Consider the following 12,309-nt stretch of genomic DNA (forward strand, 5'->3'; position numbering starts at 1 on the left):
ACAGGCCTCAAACCGAAGCACCGACATTTAAACCTGAAGAAAACCGCAGAACAGATGAGGACACGAATCATGAACAGCTTTCTTTTTGCACGAAGCCCAGTTCCACTTTCAAACTCTACAGCTTCAAGTTTACATTAACATGTTGTAATGCATATTTTGAGGTTTCTTACACTTACACCTGTAAGGGGGAAATGGTCAAACAGGGCTTAATGTAAAAGCTCTCTAAATAGGCCTGCAGTGCTACATAAAGACAAAGTGAGAGAAGAAAAACCTGAATAGATCAGATGAGTGAAGAAACATATGGAATGCAGATGGTTCTATACAGATAATTAACATCTTATCATGCTACAAAAATACTGAGCAGGCCCAGTGGACCTGGATTTTGGATCAAGATGGCAAGAGAGAAGATCTAAGCGACTTTCTCCTTCAATGAAACAGCTCTAACAGACTCTCTTCCAGGATGCCACAGACCCATTCAAACGGTTTGATGAGTATGTATGTATGTATGTATGTTTGATGTGAATCATGTGCTACAGTCAACCAGTCTCAACCCAGATGACAACCCTTGGGAGACTTTGGAGGGACATGCAAAACTGTACGCATTAAGCCATACTTTAGGTACCGAATTGGTCAACTTATTTTAGAATCGGGACAAATTCCTGCCAGATTGGCTGTTGTTTGATGTTCCGTTTGAAAGCAGGTACAAGGGCTAAAGGATGGCTGATTTATCGTCTAAACAAACTGCAATGGCCTTTGGATCTGATGGATTTCTAGCAGGCCAGAACATTTGGTGTAAAAGATCTGTTTTAAACTATAGTGGGCTTGTTTTAATTTCAGTGCAGTATTTTTATTTCATGAAAAAAGTAAATGTGTCACATTGACTAAAAATTAAACCGTGGCAAAATTGTCCATATCTTCACAGTCATTTGAAAATACATTTCTTCTTGTTTTCTGTTTGAATGAAACTATTTTGGAATGGTTAATGGACAAAACTGAGCTCAGATTACGTTCAGTGTGAGCTCAAACACTGTGTCAGTCGATCAGTCCCAGTTAAAGGACCAGTGTGTAGGGTTAAGTGACATCTAGTGGTAACGTTGCAGATCGCAACTAACTGAACACCACTCATGTCTATACAACCTGGTAAGGAGAACAGGCTGTGAAGTGTGTAGGACACTATAACTATGGTGGCCAAGAAACTTGAAGGAGGCCCTATCTACAGACTGGTTGTAGATAAAATTGGCTTATTCTAAGGTAACGTAAACACAATGATTCCTATATTCAGGTGATTATTCACTAAGAAAATCATACCTATAAATATTATATTCCATTTCTGCCAATAGATCCTCCTAAATGTTACACATTTGACCTTTAACAGAACCTAGAGTAGCTTTTGACAGAGCTCTCCACCACCGTAATAAAACAACAAACAAGGGAATAGAGAGTATTAGAGCTCATTGAGGGGGGGCATTGAAGCTGTTCTGGAGACTCTGGTAGAACAACACCTTACTAAAAGATCTCAATGAATTATGAGTTTCCATGAATTTGCCACCTGTACATGTTTATATGTGTTGAACACTTTGTTCCACTGTGGAATCCAAAATTATTTACAATGTATTTCACCAAAACCTATATTGTTATTATATATGCATAAGCTAAAGTTTGTTTGTTGAATGTGCACATTTATCCATGTGCAACAGTAGAAACTGGAATCAGTTACACGTCTACTACATATGTTTCAATACACTAAGGATCAAATAAAAAAATAAAAAACATTCAAACAGTTTCTTACATTCATAAGAAAATGATTGCGTTTGAAAATGAGACATTTCGTGTGGGGGGGAAGATATCTTTTGTGCATTCTGTTTTGAGCATCTCAAAACTAAGGATCTGAATCAGCTAAGAAGTGACTAAGAAGCTGGCAGACCTGGGAGAAATTTTGTTAGCAATGATCAAAAAATATATTGACTCAGTTTTAGGAAGACCTTTCATGTATTTGAACAATTATGATTTTAGACGAAAAACTCTCAGGCATCGAACCGCAAGGCTGACAGCATTAATGGGATAGTTAGTCTTTATTTTGAGAAACACAAATTGCTACATGCCAGTTTAGTTTGCGGGTGAACAAGGAAGCTTTTGCACTTCAGAGTGTGAACTTTAAACAAGCTATTGATAGTAGGAAGGGTATAAAATACGACACAATATAGTACCAGTTCTGCAATCTTCTTGTATAATGCTGTTGTACACATAAGGCACAGACGTGCTTTTTGCTTGCAGATTCACAGTGGAACAAGAGAATCAGATATTCTACACATACACAAACAAAATCACAGAACAGTGAGTTTAAGGTGGTGCTTCTGTTGTTTTACTACTGTCAACTGGTTTCCTCTGCCACCTGTTGCTTACTTTAGATCATACTTCTCCAGTCTCAGTGTGAAGTGTAAAGTCAGCAGGATACCCCTGCCTGTACCGATGTGTACGTGCAGTGTGTGCTTGAGAAACTTTAAAGGAGTAATAGTAGGAGACGTGCATTGTTTGTGCTCCTTCAGTTCATTAAATAAAGTATTTGTGTGTGCGTGGATGGAAGGGACAGAGAGGTGTCAACTAGTTATGCAACAGAAAAGCGCCCGGTTAGGCCAGTCTGAATCATTATCACACTCACCAAGGCCCTTCTGTTACATAACTCAAATGCCTTTTACCAAACAGCCTGCCTCCTGTCAAATGGCTTTGAATCACAGGAGAAGCCATATTTTAACCTCACTTCTCACAAAACTTACTTACTTACTACCAACTAATCAAACTTGCAAAATACAGCAAGACAGTGACAACGCCTCAAACTGTAACAGCTTTAGGGGTGAGAGAATTACAAAGCAGTATAAGGGCCATGCATATTTTAAAAAAAATGTATAGGGGGGAGGTTTTTTTTATTTTGCATTTGAAGAATAATATCGAAATGTCAAGAATAAAGTTGATATTTCAAGATAAAAAGTCAAACCTCAGAGAATAAATCAAACTAGAATCATCAGACCACATGCCTGCCTCATATATACACACATATGTGACCTCCAGTATACATACTGGCATTATACTCACACAATAGCAAGAAAAATGTCATGAACTGGACTAGAATTTTGTATTAAATATAAATATTGTTTCTAGAGTAGCAACAGTAACGTCAGCAAAGTCACTACATAAACACAATAATATCTGACAGGAAACAAATCTACAATGTCAGTAAAATAAAATATATTCCTGACATTAAACACACAGACATCAGTCAGTATCAGCGCTCCCTACTGTCCCCTTAGATTTGTGGCAAACTAACATAAACACTTAGACTGCAGACAGACAGCTTTATTCATTATTCGATTAACAAGCGCGCTGTGGCTATAACAACTGCTGACAAAGCAGGTGGAAATATCGCTTCTCTAATTCTCTCTATGTGTCTAAGAGACTTGGGATGCACCCTTTGTGTGTGTGTGTGTGTGTGTGTGTGTGTGTGTTGTGTGTGTGTGTGTGTGTGTGTGTGTGTGTGTGCGCGCGTACTGATGCTCATACCTGTGTGCAATACAAAGAGGATATGTTGCATCACAAGACAAATAAGACAATTGATCAAGCTGATGGATCCTGAAGGTGTGGGGCTGAGGCATTACTGCAAAAAAAGGTCCCAACATGCTACAGCATATGGGTTTGTACAATAAGCTGAAGCCATATGGCGTGGCCAACAATAGTTGCATTGATGATTTTATTTATTTATTTCATTCTCGACATTTCGACTTTATTCTTGAAATGCAAAATAAAAATAAATATTCTTTCTCTAATTTTATTTTATCGTGCCTGGCTTAATCCTCCGTCGCAGAGAACACTTTACTCATCAAATCAACTTTTTTTATAATTTGAAATAAATAAAATTATTTTTGGTAACAAAAATAACAACATTATCCCTTTTTATTTACCTAAAACGCAGAAAGGAGTTGGCTTTAATTTTAAACAGACTTGTAAGTAACTGTTAACGTTTTACACCATCCATCGTATTAAAGTTCCGTGTTTTGAACAACCAGACGTGTGATGTTGTACTTGGTTGAAATAAATTCACTAAATGTTGAGTCTACTTGCTGGTTGTTCTGACACATTCAGGTTCATTATCGCTTTATTCATTATCCAATCTATTTAAATAATTCCATTAATATCATAAACGTTTGACGATCAGTCGACTACTTGCTTTAACTAATGACTGCTGGTTGACTAGTAAAATCTCCAGTTGGGCACAGCCCTAGAAATCATCAATCACCAAACATCTAGGCCTTCCAGTATCTGAAAGGGCACAATCCTACTTATTCCTGATTTTAATTTGAAACATCCACAGGAAGTGATGAGTTTCCTTGACAGGGACTTAACCATGCTACATTTCCATTATTTTAATCCTGGATTTTATTTACACTATACGATTTACACCAAAAAAAAAATCTGCTTGGAAGAGTGCCTGTGGCCTATATATAGAATTCATATAAAAAACTACTTGCTAATTTGAAGTTTTTTTGGTTTTTTTTTAAATCATGTGGGCTGTACTGACGAGGAGCAATACAGTACTGTTTTTGGTGTTTAAATACTACAGATGTGTGATTATTATTGAAATGATGCTAGATGTTGTAATCCTAATTATTAATCGTGATTTGCGGTCCTCATTTGTGGAATAAAATGATCACTTGCTCATTGTTCGTCACATCAGACATCCTACGGGGGCCAAACTGAACAGACCTTGATCAAAGATGCCACATTTCAGCTTCCTGTATCTGGATGAGCTTGAATTGCAGTGTGATAGAGAGCAGAGCTAGTAGGCTGATTCAATTTGGGTCTAATCAGATAAGAGCGTCTGAATGCCGAGAGACGCGGCGCTCATCCCGATGATATCAAGTGGTATCTGAATGGCATAATGGTGTTAGTGGAGGGACCTGCAGTGATGGAGGTATAGCTTTTGAAATCAGAGCTTGTGTGGGAGAGGGCGGGGAGGAATAATTTTGGAAGGAAAATGCCGAATTAAATGAGGAAAGAGAGAAAGAGAGCGGAAACAGGCAGGTGGGACAAGTGTTTACACTTACCTGCTTGTATTTCAGATGAATCCCAATTGTATTTAGAGGCTTTAGCAAATCTGTTCATTTACATTCATGACAGTCGGGCATATTAAATTCAAGTGGCACATAGAGATTAAGACAGATTCATATGTATGAGGAAGACACCTAGGAGAGTCCATTTAAATATACCAATCCCAATTTTCTGTGAGAGGGAGGTATGCGTGTGTGTGTGAAAATCTCCCGACATTTAGCACCTTGACCTGAAGGAGGAGCTACTGCCTCCTGTGGGTATCAATCCTCCTCAGAGGTTGATACAAACTGCAGCTGTCCTGCCTGTTGCTTCTTTACCTCACACCACCCCTATACGGCATCTCCATTATATTCATCAAAGCCACAGGAAACAAACTCTTTCTAAAAGGTGTTGTTCTGTTGTTCTCCGTTGCCATTCATCATCGTGTCACTTCCTGAGAACGGGCGACCTTTTCAAAGTACCGTAAGCATTCAGGATGCAATTAAAATACCGACTGTTAAGCTGTAAGGTGCAGTAGAAGCCACTCTGGCTGTCGTTCACATCAGGATGCGTTTTAGACAACAGAAAAGCCGGTGTCTGACTGTGGTGCGAGTTGGAAAGTCGAACAACATTTCAGGTTAACCATGACAGCACTTATCTTTTAAAAGGCAAAATCAAACACTGAATCTCTCATCCCTCACACTGAAGACATGGAAAGACACTCCTCAAATAGAGAAACTACAAGATATGTCCATGTACCAACATTTATGACAGTGAATAACCTTAAAGTATACAATGTAATAACAAGGGGTTAGTGCCTTTCATTACTCCTGTGAAAGAAGCAATTTCTTTACGTTGAAGGATTTTAAAAACCCCTCAAAGACACGTTAACTTGGATGACACCGACAGCAGCAGCCACTCGTCAAGAGAAAGGAAATGAGTAAAGTCAACCTCTGTCCTCTCAATCACCATTTGACACATGGGTAACACTGTAGGCCTCTTTAGATGTGAAGTACGCCAAAGGAACAAGAATGAAAGACAGAGAAAGAAACAAGAGAAGAAAGATGAGAAGTGTTTCAAAGCATTGTGCTGTATCTTCTTGCCGCTTTTATTTGAGTAGATTATGACTGCCAAGAAAACTAAGTCATATTTAAACAACACATAGGATTCGCTGTAGCTAATTAACTTTTCTGTAATGGTTAAATGGTTAATGAGTTCGCTGAAAGCTGGCGCCAGCCAAAGATCATTTGTGAGGGAAAAGAAACATATTACACAACATACAACACAACTATAATACGTTTATTCTGGTATAGTTGACAGTAAATCTTGCTGAGCTTCATCATGCTGCGGTTGAAGGACTTATTTATCGTCTCTGGTGGTCATGGCAGAAATGAGCGTTATTCAAGTCTGCAACTGGACCTTATGACTAGGGAGGTCTTGAAATCAGAGCGAAGGAGAAAATGCATCCTGCCCTACAACATAATGGGGGAAATGGTTTCTGTGATAAGCGGACAAATGGGAAACATGTTACATAATACATTTTTGTCACATAATGCTGTGGTTCTTCTCTTTTGGGTTCCCACCACACAAAACCCTTGGAAGAGGGCCGAGTCTGGGTTTGTATTTGTTTGTGGTTGTACCAGAGCTGTGGTGACAGAATTCGGACCAGCAGGATGAAATAAGGTTTTTAGGTGTTAACATTGCCTAAATTAAATTCTGCATTTTGTTGATGATATGAGGCTGTGACAATATATACCAGTCCTTCCAGGAAGTTGCAATGTTGCAACAATTAAACAAATTCAGGCAATCCCTGTGAATTCTGCCGCAATTCTACACAAATTTGACCAATCATTGCAGTTTCTTGCAAGTTTCAGTAATCGTACGGCAAAATATTACGTATGTGAAATTAGGCATTTTGGGCTGCAACAATCCCAAAAAATGCCAGCGAAATCCCAGAGGGACTAATACACTGCGAGATGTTTTGCCATACCTTGTTACTTTTCCCTGTATCGTAGCTGGCTGTATGTAGCCATTATAGGCAATGTTGCAATGAGGACTGCTGTATGGCAACATTGTATTGTATTGATGTACCTTGGCTCTCCTTTCCAAGGATATTGTACAAAAAGCTATACACTATACAGTTGCTATAGAAACATTACTTTTCCAAGGAACCAACAGTCGCGTCAACGACAATGACAAAGCAGGGGTGTCATGGACCTATTTCAACAAGTTCACCTTTCACCCTCAATGCCTCAAGTGTAATGTTAACACCCACATTAAACCTGCTACACGTAAGAAACTGCAAGAATGACCCTCACTTCAGGGAACTGTCCTCACACCTCAGGTGAATCCGTGCTCACTGATCTCCAGAATGCTGACAACATGTCTGCACAGAACATACTGCGCTTATTCTCACAACCTTTTATGAAACAATGCTACTACTGCCAGTCACAGGACACAGAGACGGTCACAAACACAGAAACACAAACGTCTTTTCAGAGATGTAGCTGAGGGACGAAGAATCTCCTTCAGACTGAATGGGATTTTTTAAAGGCAGTAACTGTACAATATGTGTCAGATTAGCATGTTATGAAGGTCTCACTCATTCGCACAGTGTAAAAGTCAGTGACGTCAATGATGACATTGTGAGTCACAGTCTAGTCTAGGTCAAGGGAAAGAGAGTCTTCAACAGCAGCTGCAGCTGCTCTGTGTATGAGTGGATTCAGAGGTTGCTGTTTTTAAACTCAAATGATATACTATGAGACACTGACGGCTGACAGGCTTTTTGAAATAGTCAGTTTTAATATTTTGGTACTGTATATGGTGTAATTATGGATAGGTAATGTTAGGATTTTATTGATACTGATACTGCTTATTGATACAGATACTTATCAGTACTATATCAGTATATAAAAAGTCAAATTGCTTCCTTAGTTATTGCATTTAGCTGCATTTTCATTTTTCAATCATTAAATTTTCAATCATTCAATTTATTTAAGTGAGACCACACTTTTAAACCTGTTTATGGTACTGACCAGTCAGGAACCTGTACTGGTTTAGTTCTGGTTTGCAATACCCATCTAAAGATGTAATTGTGGTGCTGCTATATTTACCATAGGTACAGTATTTGTAATTGTTGGTTAAAGTACAAATATTTAAGGTTTTTATTTGAATAAAAGTCACGATACCACTGACTGAGCCTATGGCCCACTGATGAAAGCCCTTGCATTTGCAGTATCAGGAATTGGGTAGTCACAGGAAATGCAATGTTTTTATCAGTCAGATTAGCATAGATCATTATGGTTCATTATACAAAACTACAAAAACTAGATAACAGTCCTTTTTGGACATTTTCTGACAGTGGATCAGTTTGAAATATTGCAGGGAGTAGTGGAACAAGAAGGAGCAGACCCAGTGAGCTGTTAGATGAAGAACTGCAGGCGACAGGCTGCACACCTCCAACTCCTCAGCAAGGTAACCAACTCCTTTCCCTGTGCCCTGCTGTTAGCAGACTCATGCCGTGTGCATCATAAAATCAAATCACCGTTGCTCACAAAAAATGATGGGGAAAAAGTCCATTACTGTCGGATTTCTTTATTAAAAACTACAATAGCTTGTTTTATTGTCCCCAGAATTATGCAACTTGTACTGTTCAACTGTATTTGCTGTAAACACCAGCAACTACAGGCGTCACCAAACCAAACCAGACTGGAATCTTGAGGATTACCCCTCAAACCAGTTTGTGTCCGGGTTGCAGAACAGTGAACCAGGGGTTTGTTTATCCTCGCAAGGATCCTGGAGGGGTCATGGGAGTTTGTCAATCGAATCCACATGTACACCGTTTTAATGTCCTCATATCACCTATTCCACTAGTCAATAATAATGTGATTATGAAAATATATCTTGAAAAAAAGTGTGTGAACAACAAGGAACAGCTGGAGATGCTCTCTCTATATTTGTTCAATGTCATTTTAAAAAGTAAATATGCTGGTGGTTTCCAATAGCAAGGTATAAAAAGGGAAACTCAAAACCCTAACAGTTCAAACAGTGCTCATCTGCAGCCAGCCATGAGATCTGACCTGGAAAGACTATTTCCCCACAGGGATCAATAAAGTATACTTATTCAAATTTAGTTGAGAAAGTGCAACCCATTTGATACATTGCAGGGAGCGCTTGGGTGTGCCGGCCAGCGTGGCGGTAGTCATTTCCCCAGTGACAGCAGTCCTGCTGGGGCCAGCGTGTCCGGGCTGAGTCAGTTCACAGCAGGTCGGATGGAGCAGAGGGAGAGATGACATGTCTCCTTCCTTCTGCCAGCACACACCTCCTGTTAGTTAAGTTATCCATGCAGCCATTTCTCAGTCCTGAAAATACAGCTTCAGAGGTGTGGATGATTGCATTTTTGAGGATAATCACCCCAAAGTTCAGCATGTTGTCAAGAAGGGAACAAATAACACTCATGATTTAATTTCTTCTTCATCTGTTCTTGTGTTTAAGATAGGCCTGATGCTGGAAGAGAGCAGCAGGAGCCAGAACACTGCTGCTGCTGCTGCTGCTGACTAAGTGACATGGGTTTTGTAACTGACAGAAGGTCCAAATGCAGTAAGTGCTTGTGTACTGAACATTAAACAGATAATATGAAAAAGATTTAAAATACAAACTGCTTCAAACATGACTTTAACATAACTTTTTGAAACTATTACTGAAAGAGTTTCCTCTACTATCGTCTTCAGTTTTCAGACCTCTAAGTCTGTATGGAACATGAGCTGGGAAATCAATGAGGCCTTCTGTCTTCTTATCATAGTGAAGCTCCTTCCCTGAAACCTTTTATTACAGTAAGCTCTCTTTCACACCGACTGTTCTCTGATCTGTTTACACATCCAATTATACCTTTTTTTCCCCACATGCACCACAACTCTATAGCACTATAACACTATAGCCTGTATTTCCGCTAATCTATAGCCTGTATTTCCGCTAATCTAACAGTATTTATTTTTGTCCCTGTGCAATTATTTGTTTTTACACCATGCCACTACCTCCTGCTGTGACATCATGGATACTATATATGTGTATATATAGTATCTATAGTGCACCTACAACTCTAATTTAAATTTTTTTCTATTTAATGTGTATTTTCTTATCTGTTGTTTTGTATCTGGAGCTGCTGTAGCGAGTGAATTTCTCCTGTGTGGGATCAATAGAGTCTTTCTTATCTTTTTTCTATCTTTGCTTATCTTATCTTAACTCGTAGAGGCTTTGGGCACATTTGGTAGCAGGGTACATGCAACATTCGCAACAATACATAAAACTGTAGACTGGAAATTCACCCTGTATTCAAGTCAAGTCAGGGAAATGTGTCGCATCATGCTCCTCTCTATCTCGCCACATCACTACTCCTTCTCAAAAGCAAAAAATATTAGATTCGCATTTCCCAATAAAGTTTTGTTCAGCCCTGATTTAATTGCATGTGTTCATTTCAATGTTAGGAAGAAACCAAAGCTAAGGTGTTCAGGCATTTAGCAAAATGCATTTGGCTCTAATTTCACAGTCATTACAGGCACCAAAACTGGCAAAAAGCACAAAAGACACTCAAACATGATCATGGTAGGAATTTGTGACTCAGTATCAGATTCAGGAAGCTTTAATAGGCTGTATTCCATTAAAACCTCTGTGTATGTTATGTGTGTTTGTTTGTGTGCATGTAGTGTACGTGTGTGATAGAGAAGGGGCAGAGAGACCTCTAAAGCACCAGTCCAATTAAAAGCTGAGTTCCGAGCAGCTCTCGGAAGTCATTGTGTTGTTTGTGTGTGCAATTTAGTCATTTTATATGGGGGCAGACGGTGATCAAAACTCAAACCTGAGATGTTTTAAATAAGCTATTTAGAATAACACTCACAGAGGACTGAATATGTGTTGTGACATGTTATGTTTTGTTTTGACTCTAGCGCGTAAAAAAACATCCAAATGTAGCGCAAACTTAAACGAGATTTTGAGAAAAATTGAGAAATGTAATTGAGAAACTGAGAAAAGAAAATGTAATACAGTTATCTGGAGTTGAGCGCATCGGGATAAACAGTCGGTGGCGCAAATTCTCCAGTCAGGTGTTATTAAACCATAGAGCGCGCAATGAGAAGACGTCATATACCAAGATGGAGTCCTTGCTGCAGCGGCCATGGGTTTGAGTCTCTCAATAATATCAAGAAAACAAACTAACATTAAAAATTATTTGTGTATTCGCTCCAAAAGGATTTACTGGCATCTAGCGGTGAAGTTGCAGGTTGCAACCAACTGAATACCGCTCGCCTACAGTGCCAGCTCGGGGGCTGTTTCTGGCCCACCATACCCTTCCCTCAGCCGGCAACATGATTTCAAAAATATAATATAATCCAGCCCCCTATTTTTTTATTTATTTTTTTTCTAGTTGTTTCATATCAATTTAATCTACCCCTTCATATACAAATAAAATAAAAACACAACTCTATTTTAAAAAATGTATTTCATTTAGTGCATAATAATGACAAAGGTCAAAAGTGCTTGCAATTGTATGCAAAGGGTTGATAAGAACAGAGCAGGTTTCTGGCCTTCGTTTGTTGTTGTTGTTGTTGTTGTTGTTGTTATATAAAATGATAATATAACAATACAGAAATTGCTGTTTGAGGTTTTTGTTTGTTAGGTATGATGTTAGTAATGGAAATTTTTTCAGAAATACTGTACTTCTTGTAGTACTTGAAGTGGCCCTCCTGTGAGATGAAAACACCAGCCATGGCCCCAAACCAATTTTGAGACCACTGATCTAGAGGCAGTGTTTGATTTGTTTCTTCTGGGTACTGTAGAAACATGGCAGTTCAACATGGCAGACCCTGCAGAAGAGGACCCGTTCCCTCTGTAGATATAATTGGCTCATTCTAAAGGTAACGATAACACGATTCTTATTTTCAGGTGACTATACACTAATGAAAACACACCTATGAATATTATATTCCATTTCTGCCAATAGATCTTCCTACACTGGCCTTTAATCAAAGCCGAAAATCAGCACTTTAAATTCATTTAATGGTTTCTTTTTAAGTCCAGTATGAGGAGCATAGAGCCAACACAACAAAGTGTCACTGTCTGAATACTAATGGTCTCTGCTGTAACAAGATGGAGGTAACCAGATAAAGTGGAAGGATAAACAGCAAATGATCCATTAAGTATCAAAGTAAAATGCCTTAGAGAGAGCACAGTGTCTTC

At 38.8% G+C, this 12,309-nt stretch overlaps 1 protein-coding gene across 4 annotated transcripts in view; it reads right to left on the reverse strand.

The window, feature by feature from the left end:
• The window catches only part of rptor (regulatory associated protein of MTOR, complex 1), a 187,389-nt gene that overhangs the window by 118,626 nt on the left and 56,454 nt on the right, over window positions 1-12,309 (reverse strand). The window lies entirely within an intron of this gene.

Source organism: Dicentrarchus labrax, unplaced genomic scaffold (assembly GCF_905237075.1).
Source record: "Dicentrarchus labrax unplaced genomic scaffold, dlabrax2021, whole genome shotgun sequence".
NCBI lineage: Eukaryota > Metazoa > Chordata > Actinopteri > Moronidae > Dicentrarchus > Dicentrarchus labrax.